Source organism: Loxodonta africana, chromosome 18 (assembly GCF_030014295.1).
Source record: "Loxodonta africana isolate mLoxAfr1 chromosome 18, mLoxAfr1.hap2, whole genome shotgun sequence".
In the NCBI taxonomy this organism is placed as follows: domain Eukaryota; kingdom Metazoa; phylum Chordata; class Mammalia; order Proboscidea; family Elephantidae; genus Loxodonta; species Loxodonta africana.
The window spans coordinates 58436274-58452066 of NC_087359.1; positions in this window are offsets into that span (position 1 = coordinate 58436274).

The following is a 15793-nucleotide window of genomic DNA, read 5'->3' on the forward strand; positions in this document are numbered from 1 at the left end:
CTCATTTGGGGGCTCTGAAGGCTGAGCTGGGACCTCTAGTTGGACTGGAGAAAGATTAACCTCCTCAGTGGGTTTTGGAGGCTTAGTTGTGTATTCCTGCTGGCTTGAAGAAGGTTTGACCTCCTCAGGAGGTTGAACTGAGGAAGGTTGCACCTTTTCAGGAGTCTCCGGAGGCTGAGCTGGGACCTCTTGCTGGGTTGGGCATGACTGAACCTCCTTAGTGGGTTCCGGAGTTAAGGTAAGCTGCAGATCAGCAGGTTTAACTGTAGCATTGGGTAAGTTTGAAAGGTAAGGTTGATTCTGACCTGGTGGTGGAACTTCATGATTTGTGGTAGTTTGAGTTATAACCTCCGTAGGAGGCTCTGGAGGTTTAGCTGGGGCCTCCTGCTGGAGTGGAGAAGGTTCCACCTCTTCAGGGAGCTCTGGAAGGGGAGCTGGAGCCTCCTGGTCAGTTGGAGGTTTAACCTCTTGGTGAGGTTTTGGGGGCTGTGCTGGGGCTTCCTGCTGCACTGGAGAAGGTTCGCCCTCCTCAGGGAGCTCTGGAGGTGGAGCTGGGGCCTCCTGTTCTGTTGGAGGTTGAATTTCTTCAAGGGGCCTTGGAGGCTCAGCTGGAAATTCCTGCTGGTTTGGAGAAGGCTCAATACCCTCAGAGGGCTTTGGAGGCTGTGCTAGGACTTCCTGCTGCACTGGAGACGGTTCACCCTCCTCAGGGAGCTCTGGAGGTGGAACTGGGGCCTCTTGCTCAGTTGGAGGTTTGACCTCTTGGGGACGATTTGGAGGCTGAGCTGGAGCCTCCTGCTGGAGTGGAGGAGGCTCAACTTCCTCAGAGTGTTTCGGAGGCTGTACTGGGGCTTCCTCCTGGACTGGAGAAAGTTCAACTTCCTCAGAGGGCTTTGGAGGCTGAGCTGGAGCCTCCTGATGGCCTGGAGAAGGCTCAACCTCGTGGGGAGGCTTTGGAAGGTGAGCTGGAGCTTCCTGCTGAACTGGAGGAGGTCCAACCTCCTCAGAGGGCTTTGGAGGCTGAGCTGGGGCCTCCGGCTGAACTGGGTGAGGTTCAACCTCCTCAGAGGGCTTTGGAGGCTGAGCTGGAGCTTCCTGCTGAACTGGGTAAGGTTCAACCTCCTCAGAGGGCTTTGGAGGCTGTGCTGCAGCTTCCTGCTGGGCTGGAGGAGGTTCGACTCCCTCAGGGGGCTTTGGAGGCTGAGCAGGAGCCTCCTGATGGCCTGGAGAAGGTTCAGCCTCATGGGAAAGCTTTGGAGGGTGAGCTGGAGCCTCCTGCTGAACTGGAGGGGGTTCAGCTTCCTCAGAGGGCTTCAGAGGCTGTACTGGGGCTTCCTCCTGGACTGGAGAAAGTTCAACTTCTTCAGAGGGCTTTGGAGGCTGAGCTGGAGACTCCTGATGGCCTGGAGAAGGTTCGACCTCATGGGGAGGCTTTGGAAGGTGAGCTGGAGCTTGCTGATGAACTGGAGGAGGTTCGATCTCCTCAGAGGGCTTTGGAGGCTGAGCTGGAGCCTCCGGCTGAACTGGACAAGGTTCCACTTCCTCAGAGGGCTTTGGAGGCTGAGCTGGGGCTTCCTGCTCGGTTAGAGGAGGTTCGACTCCCTCAGAGGGCTTTGGAGGCTGAGCAGGAGCCTCCTGATGGCCTGGAGAAGGTTTAACCTCATGGGGAGGCTTTGGAGGCTGAGCTGCGGCTTCCTGCTGGGTTGGAGGAGGTTTGACTCCCTCAGAGGGCTTTGGAGGCTGAGGGGCAGCGTTCTGATGGCCTGGAGAAGGTTCAATGTCATGGGGAGGCTTTGGAAGGTGTGCTGGAGCTTCCTGCTGAACTGGGTAAGGTTCATCCTCCTCAGAGGGATTTGGAGGCTGAGCTGGAGCCTCCTGCTGAACTGGGTAAGGTTCAACCTCCTCAGAGGGATTTGGAGGCTGTGCTGCAGCTTCCTGCTGGGTTGGAGGAGGTTGAACTCCCTCAGAGGGCTTTGGAGGCTGAGCTGGAGACTCCTGATGGCCTGGAGAAGGTTCAACCTCATGGGGAGGCTTTGGAGGCTGAGCTGCGGCTTCCTGCTGGGTTGGAGGAGGTTTGACTCCCTCAGAGGGCTTTGGAGGCTGAGCTGGAGCCTCCTGCTGGACTGGAGGAGGTTGAACTTCCTCAGAGGGCTGTGGAGGCTGAGCTGCAGCTTCCTGCTGGGTTGGAGGAGGTTCGACTCCCTCAGAGGGCTTTGGAGGCTGAGCAGGAGCCTCCTGATAGCCTGGAGAAGGTTCAACCTCATGGGAAGGCTTTGCAGGGTGAGCTGGAGACTCCTGCTGGAGTGGAGGGGGTTCAACTTCCTCAGAGGGCCTTGGAGGCCGTGCTGAGGCTTCCTCCTGGACTGGAGAAAGTTCAACTTCCTCAGAGGGCTTTGGAGGCTGAGCTGGAGCCTCCTGATGGCCTGGAGAAGGCTCAATCTCGTGGGGAGGCTTTGGAAGGTGAGCTGGAGCTTCCTGCTGTACTGGAGGAGGTTCAACCTCCTCAGAGGGCTTTGGAGACTGAACTGGGGCCGCCGGCTGACCTGGGTAAGGTTCAACCTCCTCAGGGGGCTTTGGAGGCTGAGCTGGGGCCTCCTGCTGAACTGGGTAAGGTTCAACCTCCTCAGGGGGCTTTGAAGGCTGAGCTGCGGCTTCCTGCTGCGTTGGAGGAGGTTTGACTCCCTCAGAGGGCTTTGGAGGCTGAGCTGGAGCCTCCTGCTGGACTGGAGGAGGTTGAACTTCCTCAGAGGGCCTTGGAGGCCGTGCTGAGGCTTCCTCCTGGACTGGAGAAAGTTCAACTTCCTCAGAGGGCTTTGGAGGCTGAGCTGCAGCCTCCTGATGGCCTGGATAAGGTTCAGCCTCCTGGGGAGGCTTTGGAAGGTGAGCTGGAGCTTCCTGCTGGACTGGAGGAGCTTCAACCTCCTCAGAGGGCTTGGGAAGCTGAGCTGGAGCCTCCTGCTGGACTGGAGGAGCTTCAACCTCCTCAGAGGGCTTGGGAAGCTGAGCTGGAGCCTCCTGCTGGACTGGAGGAGCTTCAAACTCCTCAGAGGGCTTTGGAGGCTGAGCTGCGACTTCCTGCTGGTTTGGAGGAGGTTTGACTCCTTCGGAGGGCTTTGGAGGCTGAGCAGGAGCCTCCTGAGGGCCTGGAGAAGGTTCAACCTCATGGGAAGGCTTTGCAGTGTGAGCTGGAGCCTCCTGCTGGACTGGAGGAGCTTCAACCTCCTCAGAGGGCTTTGGAGGCTGTGCTGGGATTTCCTGCTGGGCTGGAGGAGGTTGGACTCCCTCAGAGGGCTTTGGAGGCTGAGCTGGAGCTTCCTGCTGCACTGGAGAAGCCTCAAACTCCTCAGGTTGCTCTGGTGGCAGACCTGGGGTCTCCTCATGTATTGAAGGTTTAACCTCCTGGGGAGGCTTCAGAGACTGGGCTATGGCTTCCTGCTGCATTGGAGAAGGCTCAACCTCGTCAGATGGCTCTGGAGGCAGAGCTGGGGACTCCTGCTGGACTGGAGAAGTTCCACCTTCCTCTAGAGGCTTTGGAGGTAGTGCTGGGGCTTCCTGCTGGACTGGGGAAGGTTCAACTTCCTCGGGGGTCTCTGGAGTCTGAGCTGGGGTCTGCTGCTGGGTTGGAGAAGGTTTAACCTCCTGTGGAAGCATTGGAAGCTGCGCTGGGACTTCCTGCTGGACTGAAGAAGAGGCAACCTCCTCTGGGCTCTGTGGAGGCAGAGCTGGGGCCTCCTCCTGGGTGGGAGAAGCTTCAACTTCTTCGGTAGCATTCGAAGGCTGCACTGGGGCATCCTGCTGACCTAGAGAAGGTTCGACCTCCTCAGAGGGCTTTGGAGGCTGAACTGGGGCTTCTCCCTGGACTGGAGAAGGTTTAACTTCCTCTAGAGGCTTTGGAGGGTGAGCTGGGCCTTCCTGCAGGCCCGGAGAAGCTTCAACCTCCTCAGAGGGCTTTGGAAGCTGAGCTGGAGCCTCCTGCTGGACTGGAGAAGGCTCAATTTCAACCTCCTCAGGTAGCTCTGGAGGTGGAGCTGGAGCCTCCTGCTGTGCTGGAGAAGCTTCGACCTCCTGGGGAGGCGTTGGAGGCTGAGCTGGGGCCTCCTGCTGGCTTGAAGAAGGTTTAACCTCCTGGGGAGGCTTTGGAGGCTGTGCTGGGGCCTCCTGCTGAGGTGGACATGATTGAACCTTCTTCATACGCTCTGGGGTTAAGGTAAGCTCCATATCCACTGGTTGAATTGTGATATTGGACAAGGTTGAATTATGAGTTTGATTCTGACCTGGAGGTCGAAGACTCACCTCATGAGGCCCTGAAGTCTGAGGTATAACCGCATTAGGTGGCGTTAGAGGCTGAGTCTGGGCCTCCTGCTGGGCTAGAGAAGGTTCATTCTCGTCAGGTGCCTCTGGGGTCTGAACTGGGATCTCCTGCGGTCTAGGAAAACGCTCTTCTACCTTAGGGGCCTCTGGAAGCCGTGTTGGGGCCCCTTGCTGGACTGGCGATTCGGGTGGGAAATCAGGGGAGGGCAAAGACCGGGGTTCGGTCAGCCCTGGGGGGTCAGAATTCAGCCGGACCAGGTTCCGGGCCCACCTTGGAACAGGTGGCGCCTGGACCAGCAGCCACAGTAGTTGCAGCATGAGGAGGACCCGTGGGTCCCAGAAGCGCAACCGGGACATGACACGCGGAGGGTACGGGGCGCCGCGCTCTTAGCCGGAGCCGAACCGTTATGACCGACTGAGACGCACGCGCACGGTTACCCACCGCGCGCCCCACCCTTTATTTATGATGACACCTTTGTTTACGCACCACCTTTACTGAGGTGCGTCAGAGACCAGGCCCAAGCCACTATGGCGAGCCCTTTTCCTAGAATCACCGTGGCCCAGGCTTCCCTTCTCCTGCAGAGCTGGCAGGATTTCACGTCCCCTCCCTCACCCTTCCCCTCAAAGCAGGGGAGGGTTAGGGCTCTTTCTGTCCCCCCTCCCTGCCCTCAGCCTCCAGCCTCAGGGACAGAGAGCTTCACCAGCCTCTCTGCACTGTCAAAAGTGCTAGTCAGTTTCTGGCAGCCAGACCTCTTCTTCCTCCAAACTGAAATCGAGACATTCTTCCACTCTGTGGCGGAACTGCTTTCAAGAAAAGCACCTGACCTGCAAAATGAACGCTATTTAGTGCGGCCAGGAAGGGAGGGAACACACATTAAAGCTATTTTACTCTAAAAGGCTGCTGTTTCCTCAACCCTCCGTATTCTCTTTGTTCCATATTTGGTTATTAACTCACCACTCTATCAGGTAGGGGCTACCACTAGCCAGTGAGGATGCCAAACTTCCTGTAGGAAGGCCTTAGGGAGTGGGCAGTTTGGTCTGAGAGTGAGGGACTGAATCCGAGTGCACAGCACTTTACATTGACATGGAAAAACTTGCCCAACCCACTTTGACTCAACAAGGCCATTAATACAGAAAAAGTAACAACCCCACTTTTCAGAGGTCCACCTTTGCCTACAAGGGAGGAGAAGGATGTTAAAGTCAGCATGTTAAAGGCTTCTCTTGAAATACTGTAACCAACACCCATTTGTTTCCTTTATAGCCCTCCGTATAATCTTTTATTTTCTTATTTATTTGCTAGCACGACCCCTAGCATGTAAACTCCGAGACAGGGAGGCTTTATGGTGTTATTCCCAGTGCCTAGCATATGGCTTGGCACATAGTCATGGTTTTAAAATTGAACCAACTTCAAGATTGGTCTCATAAGGGGGGATCTTTTGTTTTATTCAGGCTTCTGAAATCTTTAGCACCGGCGTTGAATCCCTTCCTCTTATATTTAACAGGAAGCTAGACTTTTTTCCTTCCAAATTTGTTGTTGAGAGTACACACTGCAAAGGATAAACTAATCCAACACTTTCTACATGTACCATTTAGTGACACTGATTATATTCTTCAAGTTGTGCAACCATTCTCACCCTCCTTTTCTGAGTTGTTCCTCCCTTATTAACTTTACCTCACTGCACCCTAAGGTTCCTATCTAATCTTTCAACTTGCTGTTGTCAACTTGATTCCATATAGATAGTTCTTATACAAGCATAATGGTCAAGGCAGGCCCTTTTTTACTATTTATGCTGAACTACTCTTCGCTTTTAGGAGACTCAGGGGACATTTTTTGTTCAACATTTAAAGATTATCTCAGGGCAATAGTTTCAGGGTTCATCCAGCCTCCATGGCTCCAGAAAGTCTAGAGTCCCTGAGAATTTGAAATGCTGTTCTGCATCTTCCCCCTTTGGATCAGGATTCTTCTGCAGAATCTTTGATCAAACTCTTCAGTAATGGTAGCCAGGCATCATCCAGTCCTTCTGGTGTCCCAGCAAAGGAGGCAGAAAATGGAGGCAATTAGCCACACATTCCATATCCTCCTCCTATTCCTGACTCTCCTTCTTCCTCTGTTGCTCCAGGTGAGTGGAGACCAATTGTTGTGCCTTGGATGGCTGCTTGCAAGCTTTTAAGGCCCCGGGCAGTATGCAGTGAACTAGGAGGAACAACAGAGCACTAAATATGCTATTAGGCCAATTAACTAGGATGTCCCATGAAAACATGACCCTAAACCTCCAAACCAAGAAACCAAATTCCCTGAGGTTTTTGGCTGTACATAAGCAGCCTCAGCAGCTCCTCTTTCTTCTTCTTCTTGTTTTTGTCATTGTTGTAAATACATCCATAACACAACTTCTGCCAGTTCAACTTTTTACAGGTGTACAACTTACTGACGGCAATTACAGTAATCGAGTGTGTAGCCCTACCCTGAATCAATGTGATTTAGGAAGGTAGACATCTTAAAGCCCAGTCGTGGATAAACCTGAAGTTCCCTTGACTGGGCTTTCTTTAAATCAATTAAAATAATTATTTTACTGGGAAAAACCTTCAAATAGTTTTTCAGAAGGGAATGGCCTCCTCTTTCTCTACGTTCTTCTCTTCAAATCAAAACACTTTGCAACTTTGGGGTGAACTAAATAATCAAACACCTCGCCCCCGAATTAAGTTCCCGTTGATCCAGGTCCATGAAACACATCTTCCTGCTCCTAACGTTTTTATTATTATTATCACTATTTTTAAAGAAAACATCTCACAGGTAGTAAAGTTGTTTTAGAAACTACCTTGGCAGCTTAATGCCTAAGCTGGGGCATTCATATCACAGATCTGCAAAAGGGTTCTTCAGCCAGCTTCCCAGGCGCTCACTCGATCCGAAGTCAGCGCTGCAGCTCTCACTTTCCTCCTCGGGGGGCCAATCTACAGACTGGAATCATACATCCTCAGAGCTGGGGGTCCTCCCAGAGTGGGAGAGGGACCCGAAATGCCCTCCCAGCAAGCCAGGCCAGAAGACCCCCAGACGGAGAGGAAGCTTTTTCCTTTCCTTACCCTGGTTAACTCCCCTCACGGCCACCAGGGACCCTCAGAGCATTCGCTTTCCTTGACGCATGGAGCCCCTCGTATGTTGTAGACAGCCATGCTATTCTCCCCCACCCTTTCCTACCCTGGCTACCCCTACCCACCTCCCAGTTCTGGCCTCTTCTTCCTCCCAGTTCTGGCCTCTTCTTCCTCCCAGTTCTGGCCTCTTCTTCTCGTATCTTCTTCAGCCCCCACTGTATACACCCCACTAAGTCAACATTCCTCAGTATGTGGTTCCCAGTTCTGAGTTTGGGGTTCCAGCTGGGGCCAGAGCACTGCCACCAACTGCCCCAGCATCGCCTCCCTAGATCTGAATTCCTATCTCTATTAATACAGCCAAATTCTGTACTCACTGTTGGCTCATGGGGAATTAGCGGTCAAAAAGACCCCGGTTGATTTTTGGATAAATAGCGGTCAGAGTGGGCCTGCTCCGTTTCCGCTTATGCAACTGATTTTTTAAAGCTAAAAGATGGTGGACACAAATTCAGATTTTGTCTTCTAGTCTCAGCTGTCATTCCGGCCTGAGGCTGTTTCTCGGGGTATTTACTTTCTTCCTGCCTCCCTTGAAATGGCAAATTCCTCTGTTACCATCTAACGGTTGGAAGAAAAAAAGGTGCACAACTTCCAGAGCCAAGATGCAGGAATCTTATTCCAGTGACAGACAGAACGTTTGTCTTTGAAGCAAATTACACAAAGAAGAGATTAACTCTTTAACTCAGTAATCAATGAAAGTTTTGTGATTTGAACAGCGAGAAACCTAATTCTTTGTTTTATATGCTAGTTAACATTAAAGCTCTTCAAAATCTCATAAATTAAACCATTAAACTTTAGTCAGACAGATAAAACTTTTGAAAGGGAAAAGATAACTAATTTCTTTCCCTTTTACACTTCTGGAACTGTTACTTTTGCTTTAAGACGAAATTCTTATTCTTATTTTCTACACCAGCTGCACTGGTCTCTTTCTAAAGGGGTGAGGGACTTTCTGCACTCCTGTGGCCTTGGTCTCCTACCTTTTTTTTTGTTTTCTTGGGGGATGGCCTTTAGCCTATAAGGCAGCAGTTAGGAAGGCTGCCTGACAATTGGGTCTGTAAATCTTTTTCCTTATCTCAGTTAGAGTATGCTTGGCAGGCCAGTCGCAGTAGCCAAGAGATTTTTAACCCTATACTTCCTTCTTTTTCTGAAGCTTTCTTTTTCTTTAATTGATCGTAAGAAAAGAATTGTCAGTGTTTAAGAATGCACCCTACGGTGAATCTCCTGGTATGGGCTCTTGATTTTTCATTGAATCTAATTAAATGTTCCCAAGAACCTAGCTTTTTATTTTTAAGGGTAGTTGATACCCCTAGCTTTTTCTTTTAGTCTGTAGGAATTTATTTGTGTCTCATGTGGCAGCCAAGGATTTTCTCAGGTCTGGGAGAGAACCTCTCTCTTTTTTTCTTTTTTTTTTCAGCCCAATCAATAAGTTCTCAGGAGTCTCTGTAAGTGTGTTTAATTTAACCTAAATTTTTTCACCAATTAATTTATATGCATTACACATAAATGACACATAAGACACAGACAGAGGCAACGAAGATAGCCTTCAAGTCTGAACCTCTCAGACAGCACTGGTCATGCATAAAATTCACATATAAGACGAACAGGCAAACAGAGAGCGCTGGGACCAGACAAGCCACAATGGGAGAGGGGAAATGAGGATGGTTTTCGTGAGGTCCAACACATTACTAGGAATATCTGAATCTCCACCACAATCCTCCAGATGCCTCTTATCCCCAGTACCAGATGGGGGTGTTTCAATCTCTCAGTCTAAACAGATAGAGATGTCTACATCCACTCACCAGAACCAGGGTGCACAAACCAGAGCCAGACAACATCTAGATAGACAAAATTGACAGCTGTTATTACACCTGCCCAAACTCTAGAGTCACCAAGAGTCCCTCTTTGAAATCACAAATGCAATAATGGGCCTGAACTGGTAGAAATGCACTAACTGGGCAAAATGCCCCCTTCATATTTGAATTGAAAATTTTTTTCATTCTTGACTCTACACAAGTCACCAAGAAGCCCAGGCCTTCTCACCCTGAGCAAGATGTGCAGTTGTTGCTCAGGCCCTCCCTGATTGCTGCTGGGGAGCTGGCAGGCGGGCCACTGCTGGGACAGAGACTGTCGGTAGGATCCTGTGCCTTTCCTGTGCCCTTGCGGGACACCGACAGCTCCAGTGCAAGCTGCCAAAGTGCCTGTCGGCAGGGTGGGTCAGCCCCATCGACCACGCTCTTCCTCTTAGTCTCTCAGTCTCTCTCCCCTCCCCTACCCCAGCCCCCTCACCTGAAAAGCACCTGTGTGGGGCCCTTCCCCACCCCAGCCTGGGGTCTTGGTCCCAGGAGGAGAAATGACTCAGAACCAGCACTGTCAGCACTTTGAGCCTTCCTTGTTCCTAAGAAGGGGCCTCATCTTGCCCCTCCCACCCCCATGCCTTCCTCATCCCACCACACACAGGCAGCCAGAGGGCGGGGTGCTGTTGCAGATGCTCCAGGCCTACCTCAGGTGGGCTCCTGGGAAGGACCCCACCTGCCCGACTGCTGCCAGGGGGGGGAAATGGCCTGGGCCCACAGAGAGGGCAGGGAGCCCAGGCTAGGGGTCACCTTAGGCATCGTGGCCGCTAGGCTCTGTACTGTGAAGTGACCCTGTCATTCTGTGAACAGTGCCAGCCCCACTGCCAAGATATGCAGGGACCTGTGGGAGAAACTGATTGTGGAAGGATCTTTAGCTTCAGTTTTCTAAGCCATTATTCACAAAGCTTCGCTGGACTTGCTCAGTAGGGCGTGCTACCAAAGACTGGGAACATTCATGGGAAGGCATTGCCTTGGAGGAAGTCTTGGGGTTAGGATGAGGCCTGAACTTGTTTTCAAAGTGGTGTTTGGACCCCTGGGGCTGGGGGGACATCTGAGCGTGATTTCTTTGCTGCCTTCCCCTGCCTTTCCTGGACTTAGTGGGCCTCTCTCAGCCCTGGGGTCCTCTAACCATCTAAGCTGCATTCAGCTTGGAATTGGAGGCCTCAGGTGGAGATCCCAGGTGTCACTGTCAAAGGGTGACCCTAACTCCACCTCTCTCTTGGGGTGATCCCACTGCTGAGTCACCTGGCCCTGGAGCCCTGTGGAGCTGGATACATTGTGCAACAGGATAGAGGAGGCCGTAGCAGGTGTGGAGCAGGGAGGCTGCCACACAGCTTCTCCCTCTGTCATGGAAGATGGTACACACCTGTACCCAGCACACCAAAGCCTCTAAACCAGAAAGTGGGCCCTAACCCCCAACCCCTGTAGCCAGCATTCATGGCCCACCACAGGCACGGCTTAGTCAGAGCCATAGCTGCTCCAGAAGCCTGAGTGGGCAGGAGCCCAGCCTGGGGTGGGCAGCGCAGCCTGCACCTGGCCCTGTTTTCTCAGGCCTTGTGAGTCTATCCTGGCAGGTGCCCTCAGGCAGCAGGAGTGAGACCCTGGCGGAGCTCACCTTGGTTGGTGGGGCCTTCTCCCACCCTGGGGATTATTAGCATTAGGGCTCACCCCCTCCCCATTGCCAAAAAGCTGCTGATGCTAATGACCTTTACTCACTGGCCTCCCGTGGAAAGCTGGCATGAACCTCAGTAGCACCCACACTCTTTTCAGAGATGGTATTTTCTGTAATAAGCTGCCTCTCCTGAGCGGGCTTCAGCCCAGAAAAGTGTTTTGCAATGCATTGAAGGAACTGCTGCCGCGAGATTTTTGAATGATTTTGCAGTAAAGACCTGATCTTTCTAATCTCTGGCTTTGCTTCTGAATCCTAATGCTGCCACTGATTGGGGGAAGACCACGGGCCATCTGCCACCTGTTACTGTGTGTGATAGGGCTCCACCTGCCCCAGTAGTCAGTCCCTGGGCACAGCGGAGCGCTCAGAGGTCAGGAGCAAACACTTGAAGGCAGGGGCCTGTGTGCCAGGAAGGAGTGAGGACAGAGGAGAAGGTAAGGGGCTTTGGGAGGTTTATTCACATACGTTCATAGGTAACAACTGAAGCTGGGGCCTGAAATTCCACACTAAAACAGCATTTTTCCTGGGCCTTAAATGTCATAGCACAGCCTCCTGGCACTGGGACTTGAGAAGCTTCAGGACTGACTTTTTCACTGTGTGTTGAAGGAGAGAGGGAGCTTCAGAATGGCCAGGCTGCCTGAGCAGGGCCCCTGGTTCAGGACCCATGGCTTTAGGGCCCCAAGTGGCCTTTACTTGGCTGTTGACCTTCCTCTGAAGTTCTAAGGGAAGCCCACCAGAGCCATCATTGTCACAGGAGAAGGAAGTTAGACTAACCCCCGGGGAAATCAAGTTGCAGGACTCTGGTTGGTGTTTCCTGTCCATGAAGGGTCTTCCCAGCTTGCTTGGGAGCACACTATGCCCATCCCATGAGCCCAGCTTTGCCTCCTTTCAGGGGCAGTAGGTGGAGGGTCTGGGGCAGAGGAGACGGGTGTGAGGACTCGGGGGAAACAGGCCCAGTAGAGGGCCAGGGGCATGTGTCCTGGGTGCTGCTTTGCATTTGGATCAGCCCCTCTGTCCTCCACAGTGTGCCTCTGGGGGCACCTGTTTCCCTCTGCCGGTAAAGAATGGAAAGCTTGAAGACCTCAGTCCAAACCCAGAGAGGGGAAGGTTCGTCTCATGATGAAAGTAGTGATCATAATAACTAATATATTGAATTTCATATGTGTTAGGCATTGTGCTAATTAAGTATGTCTCATCCTTCCAACAGTGATATATAGTAGGTGTTATTACCCCCCCAATTCACAGGCAAGAAAACTGAAATGCAGAGATAGGGCAAATCTCCCCAGGTCTCAAGGCCAGCAAGTGGTAGAGCTGGGCATGAGACCTGTCTGACCCCAGGTAAGGACCTTAATCACTATGAGCCAGTGCCACCCTGTCTGGTTTGCTGGGTAACTCTGGGACCAGTGGGGAGGGACCTCAAGGCGATTCATCCAGCCACTCTATTCTAAGCATGCTGGGCATCACGGATATGAATGCTGAGTTCTACCGGGCACCTGCCCTGGGGGAACCCAGGATGCCACCAGGCCTCAGGCACACTCAAATAATTGGCACAAAATGGAGTCACTTGTGAGCAAAGCCTAGGAGGAGCAAAGGCATGGAGGTGGAGTTCAGGGAAGCAGGTGGCCAGACTCAGGTGCCAACTAAACCCTCAGCCCTCAGGAGGTGGAGGAGGTGGTGTCTGGAGGGGCCAAGGCCTGGGGCAATTAATCCTTCTATGAGTCCCTGGAGAAGGACATCATGATTTGCAGGGTACAGGGTCAGCGGAAACGAGGAAGACCCTCAACAAGGTGCATTGACACAGTGACTGCAACAATGAGCTCAAGCATAACAACGATTGTAAGGATGGCTCAGGATTGGGCAGTGTTTCGTTCTCTTGTGCACAGGGTTGCTATGAGTCTGAACCAATTTGATGGCACCTAACAACAACAATATGAGGGCCCTTAGAGTAAGGGACCACAGGGGCTGGGGCTTGCCAATGTCTGGAGCCAGTGGAAGCTCCAGTCATGGAGGATGGAGGCTGCCTTCCTCAGAGAGGCAGAAGATTCCGGAAGATAAGCCTCCAAGTATGGTGCCCTAGGGCTGGACTCAAGATCCTGGCCTCCAGAGATTGCTCTAGGACAGATAAAAGGCAGCCATCTCCACCACAGGGAACAAGGAAGCCAGGCACAGAGCAAGTGAATATGGTCAGGAAAAGTTGGTGGGGGGACTCCAGCCCTTGACCCCCAACAACCATCCTGGTTCTGCTGCCTCCTCCTCCTGGGAGAGAGCCAGGTGTGGCCTAGGCTCCAGGGAAGTGTAGGGAGAAGGGGTGGCCTCTCCACTCCTGGGGCGCTGACCTGGCCCAGAGGGGACAAAGTCCAGACACTGGGGATTGTCTCTAGCAGCCTCAGCCCAGCCCCTGCCTGGGAGGAAGTTCTGCCAGGCGCTCTCCCCTGTTGCCTTCCTCACTATATTGTTGAACAGGAAACCCGGCAGCACTGGCACCAGGCAGCCAAGGAAGGAGCGCTGGACGCGAGCGGGTGCCTCGAGGTGCAGGACCTGGCGCCGGGTACAGAGCCTTACCGATGGTTTGAGGAGGGGGGGCAGGTGGCCGCCGCCCTAGCCTCTTGACTGCGCGCCACGCGGCGGTCCGAGCTGCCTGGGCCCGGGAGTGGAGCCACAGGACAAATCTGTCTTGCTAGAGGGGAGCCCAGGGCTGCCCCAGCTGGGTGCTGGAGGGGCCTACCCAGGCGGTGGTGCCCCTTACTCGCGCCACCCAGAGCAGAACGCCTCCTGACAGGTGTAGGTCCTTAAGCTCTGGAAGCCTCCTCACTCCCCATCGCTCCCCTTCTCTATGCCCCCGAGAGTCGGGGAGGAAGCCGAGGTCCGGGTCCCCGCCTCGCTCACTGCGGGACACCGCTCTCCGTGGGCGTCCCTGCGGTGGGAATCCCGCTCCGTGTATTTCTAGGCCCAGCGCGGCTACGCCAGGAAAGGTCCTACGGAGAGAGGAGGTGGACCGGGGCGGGTGGTTCTGCAATAGGCTGGAGAGGGCTTGGAGGTGCAGATTCACAGCACCGACAGCTGCACTCCGATCCGGGTGGAGCCCGGCGGGGTGTCCTGGCGCTGCCCGCCCAGGGCGCAGAGACACCAGAGGAGCAAATCCGTCCCGACACAGCCATGGTGCCCCCTCTCCCGCGTCTCCTCTCTCTCGGTGCCCTGTCCCCAGCGCCCCCACGGGCCCACGAAGCAGCATTCAGCTCCTCCTGATGCCTCCCAGGCACAGCTACTTTGGAAATTGGAGGCAGCCGGGTCTCTCCTAAGCGTCCCTCTCCCTCTTTGCTCCCCTCTCCAGTCCCTGGTGATCTCTCAACCTTGCCTTTGGAAGCCCAGTCCAGGGAGATGATACGGACCTAACCTGTATCCACCCCCCAGCTCCCCCCACCCAGTTCATGGGAGCCCTGAGTTCGGCCCTGCCCAAGTGAGTGCGCGTCCTGGGTTCCCGGATGAGGTGGTGTGAGGGGATGTCCTCTGCCTTGGGACTTGTTGGCTCCGGGACTCAGTGTGCGCGGTGACTCGATTTACGCCCCTTCCCCGCATGGAGGAAAGCTTGAGAATGAGCAGAGAGGGATCACGACGCGCGCTGACCCTGTTCCTGGGGTCCCTCAGCTTCCTCAGGCGGCCTGGATTTAGGCTGCTGGTCCCTGGCAACATTTTGGGACCAGAGAAGGTGTGGGCAGTGGAAGAGCTTGAAGTGACAGCCACTTCAAGCCTCCTTCTGATGGGAACGCAGGCAGATTTACAGTGAGGCTCTGTCCCCTCCCCCGATCCACTAGGAGCAGGGCTGGGGCAGCCTTGGAGTGGCGGGACTTGTGTTCACTGCTGGAGAACTTTGGAGGGTCCTGGCGGTCGCTATGAGTCGGAATTCATTCGACAGCTGTGGGTTTGATTTTTAAGGGGTGGAAAGGGGGGTGTCGCCGCATGGGTAGTCACTGTCACAAAGTCCATTTTCTAGGGGTCACTCTCATGGGGCATGTAGGCATTACCGGGCAGGATGGGAGCAGAGGTGGGACTAGAGATCAGGGGCTGCGCGGTCCTGTCTAGGGCGGGGCCGGGCACCGGGTTCACGTATGCGGCGAGGCTGATAGGTAGGGGAGGAGAAACCGAGAAAACAGGTTTCCCCGCCTTGGCAGATGCAGCCCTGCCGCCCTCACCCTGGGACTAAGCCGGACAGGGGTATCTCAGGGGCAGAGCGGCCAGGGAGCCGTCCCCAGAGCCCGCGCCTAGGCCCTGACCCGCCAAGTTGCGTCCTCAGACTCCTGGCGGCAGGGGGCGCTGCGGGGCCGTCCGAAGACTCCCTGCGGACTCCAGGAGGCGGGACCAGCAGGCAGGAGGAGCTGCAGGCAATGGACAGTTCTTTCCACCTTACAGACGGGGACACTGAGGCCCAGTCAGTTTTTAGGCAACTGTGCTGTCGATCACCCCAACTCTTTGAGCCCAAGCCTCCCTGGCAGTACAGCTGGAGCAGTATTACCCCCAACCTTCCCACCACGGGACACAAGCGAGGCTCGAATCTCATAACCAACGCCACAGAATGAACGGGGTGTTGTTAGTCCATCATGGAGTATAAGAACCCGAGCCTTCGAGATTTTCTTGTTCGAGGCCCCCAATTTAGGGATAGGGAAACGGAGTCCCGGGCGCACAGGGTAAGTCCAGGACCTGGATTCGAACCCAGGCCTCCTCCCACCCCCTGCGGTGCTCTTCCCTGCTCCGCAGCCTTGACCTCCATGTCCTCCCCCACCCCGCCCCACCTTGCTGCCCTCAGGGAAGCGCCCAGGCGGCG